This window comes from Pristiophorus japonicus, chromosome 17 (genome assembly GCF_044704955.1).
Source record: "Pristiophorus japonicus isolate sPriJap1 chromosome 17, sPriJap1.hap1, whole genome shotgun sequence".
Lineage (NCBI taxonomy): Eukaryota > Metazoa > Chordata > Chondrichthyes > Pristiophoridae > Pristiophorus > Pristiophorus japonicus.
This window is the reverse complement of record NC_091993.1, coordinates 91830088-91846832: the sequence shown is the minus strand read 5'-3', so window position 1 is coordinate 91846832 and position 16745 is coordinate 91830088.

The following is a 16745-nucleotide window of genomic DNA, read 5'->3' as shown; positions in this document are numbered from 1 at the left end:
GGAAAAGCTCAACCATGCATTTAATTAGAAAGTTAATTCTATTAAACAACTTCAATATGCTGAAATTGTAAAGACAATTTTCACCTTTTTGGGTGAAACTTTCCAAGAAATAATTATGATGACTACAATTCTTGGATGTATGGCCGGGAAATTGCGAGCACCCAGTTTGGGGGCGGTTACATCTGCGAGGCGGGAATTCCTGCGACAGACGCAGAAAACACACTCTACTTCTTCTCTGAGACGCTAAGGGGGCAGAAGCAGAGGGAACGGTGCGCAGCGCTACGTAATGAGCTGCCTGGCACTGCCGCGTAGAAGAGGCCCGCCCCATCATTAAAGGAGAGGGCCAAGCTATAGACTCTGTGAAGACCTAGCTGGAACACCGGTGAGCGGGGTGCCGTGCCATCAGCCTGGCACTCAAGCGGAGTACTGGGCTGTCAGATGATGGCATGGACCCCACATTCAAGGAGGCAACGAGCCGCAACAAGTAAGTCAGCCGATTTTTACTTATGCGCATGCCACCTCCCCTTTAACTAGTGCCCCGTGAGTGGCCAGCCACCATGTACCCACCCCCTGAAGCTGTCGCTAGCATCACCTGGCGCAGCTTCAGGGGGCGATACCAAATTTTTGCTCCGGGGCAAAAATGAGTCGCTGCGCATGGTGCTGGCATCGCCATTGCCAGTGTAGCGGAGCGGGACGCTTCCGGTCATCACTGACGCTAAATTCCCGTGGGATTTAATGGGAGTCATTGGCGGTGCCGTGCCCGGGCACAATCTAATTTGCGCCACGTTAACCCCCCCACCTCAGGACACTAACAGGAGGCGCAAACAACCCCAATTTCTCCTCCTATGTGTTTACTTTAATAAAACACAAGAACGATTAATTGTTTCTGTCTTATGCTTGATCACACAATACAGTAAGCTTTTGAAGCTCTATTGCATGGATACCTTCAATTCTGAAAAATGAAATGGTGAAAGATTTATATTAATCAAATTCAATTGCCTTCTAGAATTCTTTGCACTTGTCTTATCATTTCATTTGAAAACATAGTCATTTAAGATCAAGGTCAAATTCAGTTCATCTAAATTACATTATGTTCGAGAGGTCGTGAAGAAAAAAGATTGGCATGCTGCAGACAATGAGAACTGACCTGATGGAGCCTGAATCGGAGTTGTCAGACATCCTGTGCAGAATGAGTCTTAAATTCCTTCAGTTCAACATCGGGAAGACTGAAATTTTCAAAATCTGCCCCCTCTCCCCCACAATCTCCATACTCTTTCCATCAATGCCATCCCCTTCATCAACCCTTGTCTCAGGTTGAATCAAACTGTTCACAACCTTGGCATCAATTTAACCACAAGTGGTACTTCCACCCCATATCCTCCCCATCACAAAGAATGTCTACTTCTACCTCCATAACATTACCCGCCTCTGCCTCAGTCCATCTGCTGCCGAAACCCTTATTCATGTCTTTGTCACCTCCAGACATGACTATTCCAATGCTCTCCTGGCTGGCCTCTCATCCTCCACTCTCCATAAACTTCAGTATCCTAACCCGCAACACTCACCCAATACCCCTGTACTTGCTCGCCTACATTGGCTGCCCATCTCCCTGTGCCTGAAATTTATAATCCTCATCCTCTTTTTCAAATCCCTTCGTGGTATCACCCCTCCCTATCTTTGTAACGTTCTCCAGCCCTACCATCCTCTGAGAATTCTGGTCTCTTGTCCATCTCCCTCTCCCTTTGCTTCACCACTGGGGCCTGTGTCTTTAGCTCTCTAGGCTCTAAGTGCTGGAATTGCCTCCCTAAACATCTCTGCCTCTCCATCTTCCGCTCCTCCTTTCAGAAGCTCCTTAAATCTTACTTTGACCAAGCTTTTAGTTATCCATCCTAATATCCCCTTCTTTTGCTCAGTGTTTATTGCAGTCTGATTATGCTTCAGTGAAGCAATTTGGGATGTTTGTTTCTATGTTAACGGCACTAATAAATACAAATTGTTGCTGCTCTTGTTATTGAAACAGCACATCACTGAAACTGACTGATTGTTTAACACTCCAGTGAATACAGGAATGAGATTGTATCTTTCGGAATTGTAAATCAAAATTAGAGACATAATCAGAAACCATACTAGTCTGACTTATAGCCAAATATAAGCCATAATTTTTAAACTCAAATATTATCATTAGAGTTGGGTTAAACCATCATCATCAGTGGATATCCCTCGAAATCAAGGAAGATTTGCTTCCACCCACAAACTGAGTTCTCAGGTGACTGTACAGTCCAATACGGGAATTACAGTCTCTGTCACAGGTGGGACAGACAGTGCTTGAAGGAAAGGGTGGGTGGGGAGTCTGGTTTGCCGCACGCTCCTTCCACTGCCTGCGCTTGTTTTCTGCATGCTCTCGGCGATGAGACTCAAGGTGCTCAGCGCCCTCCCGGATGCTCTTCCTCCACTTAGGGCGGTCTTTGGCCAGGGATTCCCAGGTGCCAGTGGAGATGTTGCACTTTATCAAGGAGGCTTTGAGGGTGTCCTTGAAACATTTCCTCTGCCCACCTGGGGATCGCTTGCCGTGTAGATGTTCCGAGTAGAGCACTTGCTTTGGGAGTCTTGTGTCAGGCATGCGGACAATGCGGCCTGCCCAACGGAGCTGGTCGAGTGTGGTCAGTGCTTCGATGCTGGGGATGTTGGCCTGATCGAGAACACGGATGTTGGTGTGTCTATCCTCCCAGGGGATTTGCAGGATCTTGCAGAGAGATCGTTGGTGGTATTTCTCCAGCGAGTTGAGGTGTCTACTGTATATGGTCCAAGTCTCTGAGCCATACAGGAGGACGGGTATCACTACAGCCCTGTAGACCATAAGCGTGGTGCCAAATTTGAGGGCCTGGTCTTCGAACACTCTCTTCCTCAGGCGACCGAAGGCTGCGCTGGCACACTGGAGGCGGTGTTGGATCTCGTTGTCGATGTCTGCCCTTGCTGATAGTAGGCTCCCAAGGTATGGAAAATGGTCCATGTTGTCCAGGGCCGCGCCGTGGATTTTGATGACCGGGGGGCAGTGCTGTGTGGCAGAGTCAGGTTGGTGGAGGATGTTTGTCTTAAGGATGTTTAGTCCAAGGCCCATGCTTTTGTATGCCTCGGTGAAGATGTTGATGATGGCTTGGTGTTCAGCTTCTGAATGTGTGCAGACTCAAGCGTCATCCGTGTACTGTAGTTCGATGACAGAGGATGGGACAGTCTTGGAACTAGCCTGGAGGCAATGCAGGTTGAATAGGTTCCCATTGGTTCTATAGTTTATTTCCACTCCAGTGGAGAGCTTGTTGAGCGTAAGATGGAGCATTACAGCGAGGAAGTAATGTTGTGATATTGTATGATTTATTTCCATCAAATAATACTGATAAAGAACCTTATACTAGCACTAACCATGATATTTTATGTAGTACAGGTACAGCGTCCGAAATCCGGAATCCTCGGGACCGAGACCATTCCAATTTTGGGGTTTTTCCTGATTTCAGACAAGAAAATCAATAGTCTGAAATCTGGAATTCTCGACCGAATCCGTACCGGGTTTTGAGCGGCGAGGTCGGAAATCCAGCAAAAGCCAAAATTCGGCACAGTTTCGGTCAAGGATTCTGGATTTCAAACTTGATTTTCTTATCTGAAATCTGGAATCCTCGACCGAATCCGGGCCGGATTTCAGACGTTGCCTCAAAAATGTCCGGTTTTCGGACAATAATTCCAGATTCCGGATGACTCCATCAGCTATGCGCAAAATGTCCGTTTTTTGGACAAGTCCAGTTTTCGGAGTTCCGGATTTGGGAATGAAGTAGCTATCACTAGTTACACTTAGTATTGCAGATCTTAAAATCTTCTCATAGGAACAGGAGTAGGCCATTTGGCCCATTGTGCCTGTGCCGGCTCTTTGAAAGAATTATCCAAATAGTCCCATTCCCCTGCTCTTAACATAGAAACATAGAAACATAGAAAATAGGTGCAGGAGTAGGCCATTTGGCCCTTCGAGCCTCACCACCATTCAATATGATCATGGCTGATCATGCAACTTCAGTACCCCATTCCTGCTTTCTCTCCATACCCCTTGATCCCATTAGCCGTAAGGGCCACACCTAACTCCCTTTTGAATATATCTAACGAACTGGCCTCAACAAATTTCTGTGGTAGAGAATTCCACAGGTTCACAATTCTCTGAGTGAAGAAGTTTCTCCTCATCTCAGTCCGAAATGGCTTACCACTTAACCTTAGACTGTGACCCCTGGTTCTGGACTTCCCCAAAATTGGGAACATTCTTCCTGCATCTAACCTGTCCAATCTCGTCAGAATTTTATATGTTTCTATGAGATCCCCTATCATTCTTCTAAATTCCAGGGAATATAAGCCTAGTCGATCCAGTCTTTCTTCATATGTCAGTCCTGCCATCCCAGGAATCAGTCTGGTGAACTTTCGCTGCACTCCCTCAATAGCAAGAATATCCTTCCTCCGATTAGGAGACCAAAACTGTACACAATATTCTAGGTTTGGCCTCACCAAGGCCCTGTACAACTGCAGTAAGACCTCCCTGCTACTATACTCAATTCCTCTCACTATGAAGGCCAACATGGCATTTGCCTTCTTCACCGCCTGCTGTACGTGAATGCCAACTTTCAATGACTGATGTACCATGACACCCAGGTCTCGTTGCACCTGCCCTTTTCCTAAACTGTCACCATTCAGATAATATTCTGCCTTCCTGTTTTTGCCATCAAAGTGGATAACCTCACATTTATCTACATTATACTGCATCTGCCATGCCCACTCACCTAACCTGTCCAAGTCACCCTGCAGCCTCTTAGCATCCTCCTCACTGCCCACTCTGCCAACCAGCTTAGTGTCATCTGCAAATTGGAGATATTACATTTAATTCCTTCATCGAAATCATTAATGTATATTGTAAATAACTGGGGTCCCAGCACTGAACCTTGCGGTACCCCACTAGTCACTGCCTGCCATTCTGAAAAGGACCCGTTTATTCCTACTCTTTGCTTCCTGTCTGCCAACCAATTCTCTATCCACGTCAATACATTACTCCTAATATCATGTGCTTTAATTTTGCACACTAAACTCCTGTGTGGGACCTTGTCAAAAGCCTTTTGGAAGTCCAAATACACCACATCCACTGGTTCTCTCTTGTCTACTCTACTTGTTACATCCTCAAAAAATTCTAGAAGATTTGTCAAGCATGATTTCCCTTTCATAAATCCATTCTGACTTGGACCGATCCTGTCACTGCTTTCCACATGAGCTGCTATTACATCTTTAATAATTGATTCCAACATTTTCCCCACTACCAATGTCAGGCTAGCCGGTCTATAATTCCCTGTTTTATCTCTCCCTCCTTTTTTAAAAAGTGGTGTTACATTAGCTACCCTCCAATCCATAGGAGTTGATCCAGAGCCTATAGAATGTTGGAAAATGACCACCAATGCATCCACTATTTCTAGGGCCACTTTTTTTAAGTACCCTGGGATGCAGACTATCAGACCCTGGGAATTTATCAGCCTTCAATCCCATCAATTTCCCTAACACAATTTCCTGACTAATAAGGATTTCCCTTAAGTTCATCCTTCTCGCTAGACCCTCGGTCTCCTAGTATTTCCGGAAGGTTATTTGTGTCTTCCTTAATGAAGACAGAACCAAATTATTTGTTCAGTTGGTCTGCCATTTCTTTGTTCCCCATTATAAATTCACCTGATTCTGACTGTAAGGGATCTACATTTGTCTTCGCTAATCTTTTTCTCTTCACATATCTATAGAAGTTTTTGCAGTCAGTTTTTATGTTCCCTGCAAGCTTCCTCTTATACTCTATTTCCCCCCTCCTAATTAAACCCTTTGTCCTCCTCTGCTGAATTCTAAATTTCTCCCAGTCCTCAGGTTTGCTGCTTTTTCTGGCCAATTTATATGCCTCTTCCTTGGATTTAACACTATCCTTAATTTCCCTTGTTAGCCACGGCTGAGCCACCTTCCCCATTTTATTTTTACGCCAGACAGGGATGTACAATTGTTGAAGTTCATCCATGTGATCTTTAAATGTGTGCCATTGCCTATCCACCGTCAACCCTCTCAGTATCATTTGGCAGTCTATTGTAGCCAATTCACGTCTCATACCATCAAAGTTACCTTTCCTTAAGTTCAGGACCCTAGTCTCTGAATTAACTGTGTCACTCTCCAGCTTAATCAAGAATTCTACCATATTATGGTCACTCTTCCCCAAGGGGCCTCGCACAACAAGATTGCTAAATCATCCTATCTCATTACACAACACCCAGTCTAGGATGGCCAACTCTCTAGTTGGTTCCTCGACATATTGGTCTAGAAAACCATCCCTAATGCACTCTAGGAAATCCTCCTCCACCGTATTGCTACCAATTTGATTAGCCCAATCTATATGTAGATTAAAGTCACCCATGATAACTGCTGTATCTTTATTGCATGCATCCCTAATTTCCTGTTTGATGCCATCCCCAACCTCACTACTACTGTTTGATAGTCTGTACACAACTCTCACTAGCGTTTTCTGTCCTTTGATGTTCCGCAGCTCTACCCATACAGATTCCACATCATCCAAGCTAATGTCCTTCCCTTCTAGTACGTTAATCTCCTATTTAACCAGCAACACTACCACACCTCCTTTTCCTTTCTGTCTATCCTTCATGAATATTGAATACCCCTGGATGTTGAGTTCCTAGCATTGGTCACCCTGGAGCCATGTCTCCGTAATCCCAATTACATCATATCCATTAACAGCCGTCTGCAGAGTTACTTCTTCCACCTTATTATGAATGTTCCTCGCATTGAGACACAGAGCCTTCAGGCTTGTTTGTTTTTTTAACACTCGGTCTTTTTAGAATTATGTTGTAATGTGGCCCTTTTTGATTTTTGCCTCTGATTTCTCTGACCTGCACTTTTACTTATCTCCTTTCTACCTTTGCTACTGTCTCCATTTTACTTCCCTCTGTCTCCCTACATAGATTCCCACCCCCCTGCCATTCTAGTTTAAACCCTCCCCAACAGCACTAGCAAACACTCCCCTAGGACATCATTTCCGGTCCTGCCCAGGTGCAGACCATCCGGTGAACCGGTTCCAATGTCCCACAAATTTGAATCCCTCCCTCTTGCACCACTGCTCAAGCCATGTATTCATCTTAACTCTCCTGCTATTTCTACTCTGACTAGCACGTGGCACTGGTAGCAATCCTGAGATTACTACCTTTGAGGTCCTACTTTTTAATTTAACTCCTAGCTCCCAAAATTCAACCTGTAGGATCTCATCCCGTTTTTTACCTATATCATTGGTACCTATATGCACGATGACAACTGGCTGTTCACCCTCCCCCTCTAGAATGCCCTGCAGCCACTCTGAGACACCCTTGACTCTTGCACCAGGGAGGCAACATACCATCCCGGAGTCTCAATTGCGGCCGCAAAAGCGCCTATCTATTCCCCTTACAATAGAATCCCCTACCACTATAGCTTTCCCATTCTTTTTCTCCTGCCCTCCTGTGCCATGAATTTGGCTGCTGCTGCCTTCCCCTGATGAGCCATCTCCCCCGACAGTATCCAAAGCGGTATATCTGTTGAGGAGGGAAATGACCGCAGGTGACTCCTGCACTACCTTACTACTCCTGCTCTGCCTGATGGTCACACATCCTCTATCTGCCTTTGTATCCTTAGCCTCCTTAGCATCGCGAATGCTCCAGAGTGAATCCATGCACAGCTCCAGTGCCGTCATGCGGTCTCCCACATAGCACAGGAGGAGCATTACATGGCTCTGGGCTCTCCAGCCATGACGTAACCCTTAAATTAACTTAATTTGGCAACAATGCCAAAGGTTTCTTACTGATTTAAAAAAAAAAGAAAAAGTTAAAGTAAAAAGAAAAACAACTCACCAATCAACCAGCCAATCACTTAACCTCTTGGCTGTGACGTCACACTTCGATTTCTTTTTACTTCTTTTTTTTAAACTTTTGACCCTGCTACAACAGCTGGCTCCTCCCCAACTGCCGCTACTCCTCGCTGTCGCTGGGCCTTTTATAGACCTCGCTGCTCCTCCCCGACTGCTCTTGCCCCATAGTCCTTTCAAGTATCTTTCCAATTCCCTTTTGAAAGTTACTATTGAATCTGCTTCCACCACCCTTTCAGGCAATGCATTCCAATTCATAACAACTCGCTGCATAAAAAATGTTTTCCTCATGTCGCCTATAGTTCTTTTGTCAATTACCTTAAATCTGTGTCCTCTGGTTAACGATCGTTCTACCACTGGAAACAGTTTTTCCTTATGTACTCTATCAAAACCCTTCATGATTTTGAACACCTATCAAATCTCCCCACAAACCTGCTCTCCTTTGAGAACAATCCCAGATTCTCGCCACATAACTAAAGTCCTGCATCCCTTGTACCATTATAGTAAAACTTCTCTGTATCCTGTCCAAGGCATTGACTTCCTTCCTAAAGTGTGGAGCCTGGGTAGTGGGCATTCACATTCAGGATAAGCTGATTGGCATACAAGTTAGCTGGAAATAAATAGAGTTAAAGAGGGCGATTTTCGCCATGTACTTTAGACGCTAAAGAGGTAGTGCTAAGCGGAAAACGACATCTTGGTGAAGGAGTTAAAGCTTGTGCTATTTTCAGCTCCCAGAGAGTTATTAAATAGCTGATTGCCATGTAAAATGCCTGCTAGCATTCATTAAAGGGGCTGCACAGCATATTGGTAGCTAACGCATCAATTAACGCTTTGTATTATTGCATTATACTCACTTTAACCATTTAATTGAGCTGATTTACATAGGGCTACTCCTGATCCAAATGGCATCATATATAAAGCCTTATACATCAACAATATATCCCAACTCAATTTGTCCTATATGTTTGTGCACATTGTCTGAAATTCTCCAGCCCCACAGACCTCAGAAGGGCCTGACAAAGTGCCATCAAGACTAGGATTCAAACTTGAATGTATTGGTCAAGAATCTAATCCTGTAGTGTTGTCATTATTGGACAAACCCCTGCTCTAATCATTTCTACCATGATGTATTATGAATACTATTAAGAGAATATTTGCCTAATACACACCAAACCCACGCATTCCAGGTTCAGCATACATGGGAAATGTTTGCATTCAATTCCAGTCCAAAATATCTGTCATTCTTTAGTTACTATCGTTAGTTATTATTATTTCCATTCATTAAGTATCTGTGAAATCCTTTTGTATTTTAAGCCATTTATTATTTGTAAATATCTAAATAATTACAATTTCTTTAATTACCTGCACAATTAGAATTCAGCACATAATTAAAATGAAAGCGTCTATTATGATTCTCAAAGGATCCCTACAGTGTATAGTACAATTAGAGGTTACTGCTAACCATATTAAAATGACGATCTTGCTCTTATTTGCCTGATCCTGAAAGAAGTAAGCCACCTCGAAACTCCCCCAGTACACTTGCTTTATTTTAGAACCAAGTTCCTGTTACTTCAAAGATTATCCTTGTTATATTAATCTTTAAACTCTGGATAGTCTCTCACATGTAGCCAATTTATTTCATAACTTTCACCTTGCCCTAATAAAGTACATTGCCTAGAATAATGTTGGTGATAGTGATTCTATCTTGCAGCTAAAATAAAGCTCTTAAGCTCCTTTGTTCAGCGATGGAATGCCACTGACTGGATAGTTGATTATCAATTCCTTTTTGCCTTGAAAGTAGCAATTGTGAGTGGATAGTGACAGTACCTTACTCCAATATGATATTTTCCTCTGAGCAACACCCAAGACCTATTACTTGCAGTAAAATCACTTACATAAGCCAGTCAGTTTTTCATTGCCTGTGGAGAGTTTGGTGATATTGTTCATTTAGAGCGAACTTTAAGCACTTGCTTTTGACTGGAGCAGTAAGCAAAAGAAAAAAAAGCACATGATAATGAAGTATGTATGAGCATAAAAATACAATTTTTAGCAAGGCATCAGCCACGCATTGAGACTAATAGTATAATTATCAGAGAATAATATATAGACAGAGAATCTGAGGAAAGAAAGACATTAAGCAGTGACAGATGAATAAAATCACAATTACAACTAAATATAAAGAACGTATCACAACAGAAGGCAGAGCTTTGCGGTTAGTAGGATCTCTGCCATATTGCAAATAAATCTGTACACTGACAATAAATTTAGAGGTTTATATGTTTTACTGCTGAAACAGGTCTGCAGAAATAAACATACTTGGAACACCTTATTCCTTTCAAATCTTCACAACAAAGTTTCTTCATGTCTCTCTCAAGTTTACCCAACAGTTATCACCTCTTACTCTTGATTGTTCCAACCTTCCCTTCTTCGTCCCTTAGCTGTTATTTATCTATTAATCCTTCTTCGCCTCATTATCTTCTCTGACTTCAAATTAAACTATCTCTTTCACTGCTAAACCATTTCCAATTAATTCAGTTCGCTCTTTCATGCCAAATAATTCTTCTCACCTGAACAAATCCTAATCTTTAATCACTCAGATCTTTCCGAGCCTTGAATACTGCTCCCAAAATTGAGGGAAGCATTTCGAGCACCTTTCTCACAGTCTGGGTAGGATAAAGATGAACTTGCATTTACATAACATCTTATAATGCGAGAAACCATCAGCGGCAGGTCGGGGCCATAAAAGGGGCGGTGGCCCCGGGAGCAGTGTGGAGACCACTTCAGGGAGCAGCGCGAGCTGGTGCAGGAGGGCAACGGCAACAAAGAGTGACGTCAGCAAGGTCCAGGTCAGTAACTGGAGCATGGGCAGGTGCAGCAGGAGTGGCGAGAGACTGTAGAGGGACGTGATCAGGGCCAGGGGCCCAGGGGCAGCACGGGCCAGCCCACGCCAGCCCACACTGCGATATGTGTGCGCACTAGGTCCGTGCAGCAGAGCAGGCCTCCAGTTGTCTTGGGTAATCCTTGCCACTGGGCCAAGACCTAGCTCTGTCAAGCCCATGTAGTGACTGGTGTGCAACGGCCACCACATGCTAAAAAAATCCACGCACAGGCATCTCCACCCTTGAAGATGTAGTTCAGGTTCTTCTTTCGAAATACCCGCGAACTCATCCTTTTTTTGGCGTGGAAGCAAGTCATCCTCATTTCGAGGGACTGCCTACGATGATGATGATGATAATGTTCTCAAGACATCCTGAGCCACTTCACAGCCAATGAATTTCCTTTCAAGTGCTGCTTTTATGTAGACCCAATTGTGCACATGAAGGTTCAAGAATGTACAAGTGAAGTGCAGACGAGTTAATCTGCCCTGTTGGTGACACCTCAAATTGCAGTATTCCCTCAGTGTTGTGCTAAAGTGTCAAGGTCCACTCCATGACTGTTCCAGTTCTGGGCTTGGAATCACCCCCCACCGATTGAACCCAAGACCTACTTCCAGCATCTCTTCCAGCATTCCCTGCCCGATTGAAAGCCAACCTGTCAATCAACTTGACTTCCGGGCGGGGAACCTGGCATGATGTCACATTAACACGGTGGCAGCGTGCGGGGAAATCCAGACTTTCAATGTTTCCCATGCTTTACCTCTGCTCCCAGCCCTGCTCTGGACAGGTAGGAAACTTTGAAATACAACCCAGTATGTGGGAAAAACCTTGTTAATAAGGGCAAAATAAGCATACTTCAAAAAAAAACTCTTCACTTTATTGTCCTTTACTTGTAAATACAAATTCTCAACTTGTCACCTTTGACCATTTACTCAAATGTTAACTTGGAGATTTTTGCTGCTAAATCAGAAAGTTGTTGGTTGAAGCCCCACTTCAGGTTACAAGCATAGAATCATAGAAACTTACAGCAGAGAAGGAGGCCATTTTGGCCCATCATGTTCATGACGGCCGACCAAGAGCTATCAAGCATAATCCCACTTTCTAGCTCTTGGTCCGTAGCCCTGTAGGTTATGGGAATTTAAGTGCACATCCAAATATTTTTTTAAATGTGGTGAGGGTTCCTGCCTCTACCACCCTTTCAGGCAGTGAGTTCCAAACCCCCACCATTGTCTGGGTGAAGATATTTCCCCTCATATCTCCTCTAAACCTCCCCCCAATTACTTTAAATCTATGTCACTTGGTTGTTGACCGCTCTGCCAAGGGAAACCAGTCCTTCCTAGCCACTCTATCCAGGCCCCTCATAATTTTATACAGCTCAATCAGGTCTCCCCTCAGCATCCTCTGTTCCAAAGAAAAGAAACCCAGCATCTCCAATCTTTCCTTGTAGCCAAAATTCTCCAGTTCATGCAAAATTATTGTAAATCTCCTCTGCACCCTTTCCAGCGCAACCACATCTTTCCTGTAATGTGGTGGTCCGAATTGCACACAGTACTCTAGCTGTGGCCTAACCAGTGATTTATACAGTTCAAGCATAACCTCCTTGCTCTTGTATTCCATATCTTTACTAATAAAGGCAAGTATTCCATATGCCTTCTTAACCACCTTATTTACCTGGCCTGCTACCTTTAGGGATCTGTGGACCTGCACTCTAAGGTCCCTTTGTTCCTCTACACTTTTCAGCGTCATACCATTTAATGTGTATTCCCTTGCCTTGTTAGACCTCCCCAAATGCATTACCTCACACTTATCCGGATTGAATTCAATTTGCCACTGTTCGCCCACCTGACCAGTAGATTGATATCTTCCTGCAATCCGCAGCTTTCATCTTCATTATCAACCACACAGCCTATTTTAGTGTCATCTGCAAACTTCTTAACCCCACAAGATACAGCCTTCCAGTCACAAAACCGTCCATCAACCATGAACATTTGCTTCCTGCCCCTGAGCCAAATTTGGATCCAACTTGCCACTTTGCCCTGGGTCCCATGGGCTTTTACTTTCATGACCAGTCTGCCATGTGGGACATTATCAAAAGCTTTACTAAAATCCATATACACTACATCATACGCACTGCCCTCATCTGGTTACCACCTCGAAAATTTAAATCAAGTTAGTCAGACACGACCTTCCCTTAGTAAATCCATGCTGGCTGTCCTTGATTAATCCAGGTCCTTCCAAATGAAGATTTTTCCTGTCCCTGAGGATTTTTTCCAATAATTTTCCCACGACAGAGATTAGGCTGACTAGCCTGTAATTACTCGGTCTATTTCTTCCTCCCTTTTAAACAAAGGTGCAACATTAGCAGTCCTCCAGTCCTCTGGCACCACACCAGTAGCTAAAGAGGACTGGAAAATGATGGTCAGAGCCTCTGCTATTTTCACTTTTGCTTCTCTTAACAGCCTGGGATACATTTCATCCAGGCCTGGGGATTTATCCACTTTCAAAGCTGCTAAGTCCCTTAATACTTCCTCGCTCACTTTATCTCGTTTAATATTTCACATTCCTCCTCCCTCATTGCAAAGTCTGCAACGCCTCTCTCTTTTGTGAAAATAGATGCAAAGTATTCATTAAGAATCATACCCACATCTTTTGCCTCTACACACAGATTTCCTTTGTGGTCTCTAATAGGCCCCACTCTTTCTTTAGTTATCCTCTTGCTCTTAATGTATTTATAAAACATCTTTTGAATTTCCCCGATTTTATTTGCAAACATTTTTTCATGCTCTCTCTTTGCTTTCCTGATATCTTTTTTAATTGCACCCCTGCACTTCTATACTCCTATACTCCTCTACTCCTCTAAAGTCTCTGCAGTATTGAGTTCTCAGAATCTGTCATAAACTTCCCTTTTTTTCTTCATCTTACTCTGTATGTCCCTTGACATCCAGGGGGCTCTAGATTTGTTAGCCCCACCCTTTTTTCAAGGGAACCTACTTGTTCTGTACCCTCAGGATCTCCTCCTTGAATGCCACCCACTGCTCTGACACTGATTTACCATCAAATAGCCATTTCCAGTCCACTTTGGCCAAATCCCATCTCAGCTCAGCAAAATTGGCTTTACCCCAATTGAGAACTTTTTTTCCTGGTCCACCTTTGTCCTTTTCCATAACTACCCTAAATCTTACTGAATTATGATCACTCGCAACAAAATGCTCTCCCACTGATACCCTTTCCACCTGTCCCTCTTCATTCCCCAAACCCAAGTCCAGCACCGCCCCCTCCCTTGTTGGGCTTGTTACATACTAGCTAAATGCATTCGCATCCTCTGTACCATTCACAATGCCTTTTTCCCAGTTAATATTAGGGTAGTTGAAAGCCCCCACTATTAAAGCTCTGTAGTTTTTGCACTTCGCAGCAATTTACCCATACATCTGTTCTTCTATCTCCCTCTGACTGTTTGGGGGTCTATAGTTCACTCACAGTAGTGTGATTGCCCCTTTTTTGTTCTTCAATTCAACCCATATGGCCTCGTTTGAAGACCCCTCTAACATATAGTGGATGCATTGGTGTTAATTTTCCAACATTCTATTGACTCTGGATCAGTTCCCATGGACTGGAGGGTAGCTAATGTAACACCACTTTTTAAAAAAGGAGGGAGAGAGAAAACAAGGAATTATAGACAGGTGAGCCTGACATTGGTGGTGGGGAAAATGTTGGAATCAATGATTAAAGATGAAACAGTAGCGCATTTGGAAAGCAGTGATAGGATCGGTCCAAGTCAGCATGAATTTATGAAAGGGAAATCATGCTTGACAACTCTTCTAGAATTTTTGAGGATGTAACTAGTAGAGTGGACAAGGGAGAACCAGTGAATGTGGTGTATTTGGACTTTCAAAAGGCTTTTGACAAGGTCCCACACAAGAGATTGGTGTGCAAAATTAAAGCACATGGTATTGGGTGTAATGTATTGACGTGGATAGAGAACTGGTTGGCAGACAGGAAGCAGAGAGTCAGGATAAACGGGTGCTTTTCAGAATGGCAGACAGTGACCAGTGGGGTGCCGCAGGGTTCAGTGCTGGGACCCCAACTATTTACAATATACATCAATGATTTAGGTGAAGGAATTGAATGTAATATCTCCAAATTTGCAGATGACACTAAGCCGGGTGGTGGTGTGAGCTGTGAGGAGGATGTTAAGAGACAGCAGGGTGACTTGGACAGGTTAGGTGAGTGGGCAAATGCAGTATAATGTGGATAAATATGAGGTTATCCACTTTGGTGACAAAAAAGGAAGACAGAATATTATCTGAATGGTAACAGATTAGGAAAAGGGGAGGTGCAACGAGACCTGGGTGTCATGGTACATCAGTCATTGAAGTTTGGCATGCAGGTACAGCAGGCGGTGAAGAAGGCAAATGGCATGTTGGCCTCCATTGCTAGAGGATTTGAGTATAGGAGCAGGGAGGTCTTACTGCAGTTGTACGGGGCCTTGGTGAGGCCACACCTGGAATAGTGTGTTCAGTTTTGGTTTCCTAATCTGAGGAAAAATGTTCTTGCTATTGAGGAAGTACAGCGAAGGTTCACCAGATTGATTCCCGGGATGGCAGGACTGACATATGAGGAGAGACTGGATCAACTGGGCTTGTATCCACTGGAGTTTAGAAGAATTGTATTGGGGTAGAAACATATAAAATTCTGACAGGATTGGACAGGTTAGAGGCAGGAAGAATGTTCCCGTTGTTGAGGAGTTCCAGAACCAGGGGACACAGTCTAAGAATAAGGGGTAAATCATTTAGGACCGAGATGAGGAGAAATTTCTCCACTCAGAGAGTGGTTAACCTGTGGAATTATCTACCGCAGAAAGTTGTTGAGACCAGTTCGTTAGATATATTCAAAAGGGAGTAAGATATGGCCCTTATGGCCAAAGGGATCAAGGGGTATGGAGAGAAAGCAGGAAAGGGGTACTGAGGTTGAATGATCAGCCATGATCTTATTGAATGACGGTGCAGGCTCAAAGGGCTGAATGGCCTGCTCCTGCACCTAATTTCTATGTTTCTATGTTTCTGTATCGTCCCTTCTCACAGCTGTAATTGTTTCTTTAATTAATACTGTGACCACCCCTCCTTTTTTACCCCCTCTCTCTCCCGTCTGAAAACTCTGTAACCAGCGATGTTGAGCTGCCATACCTGTCCTTCTTTCAGCCATGTCTCAGTAATGGCTATAATATCGTACTCCCAAGTGTCTATCTGTGCTCTCAGCTCATCTGCATTATTCTCTATAATCCTTGCATTGAAGTATATGCCATTTCGTAGTGCCAAACTCCCTTGTTGTCTATTTTCCAGCCCTTGTTTCCTCAGTCTTCCAAATTCACTTTCTACTTTTCTGCTGCCCAATTCCGGCTTTGCTCCTGTCCCCACTGAATGTATTCTCCGGTTCCCATCTCCCGGTCAAGCTAGTTTAAACCCTCCCCAACAGCATTAGCAAACCCTCTCATGAGTATACTGGTCCCGGCTCTGTTGAGGTGCAACCCGTCCAGCTTGTACAGGTCCCACCTCCCCCAGAAATGGTTCCAATGCCTCAGGAATCTAAAGCTCTCCCGCCTGCACCACCTCTGCAGCCACACATTCATCTTCTCTATTCCCCTATTTTTGTACTCACGAGGTACCGACAGTAACCCAGCGGTTACAACCTTTATGGTTCTGCTTTTTAATCTCTTTCCTAGCTCCTTAAACTCTGCCTGCAGGACCTCATCCCTCCGTCTACCTATCTCATTGGTACCGATATGGACCACAACCTCTGGCTGTTCACCCTCTCCCCCCAGAATGCCGCTCGGTGACATCCTTGACCCTGGCATCAGGGTGGCAACCTGGAGTCCTGGAGGTTCCTGGAGTCACATCTGCGGCCACAGAAATGCCTGCCCGCTC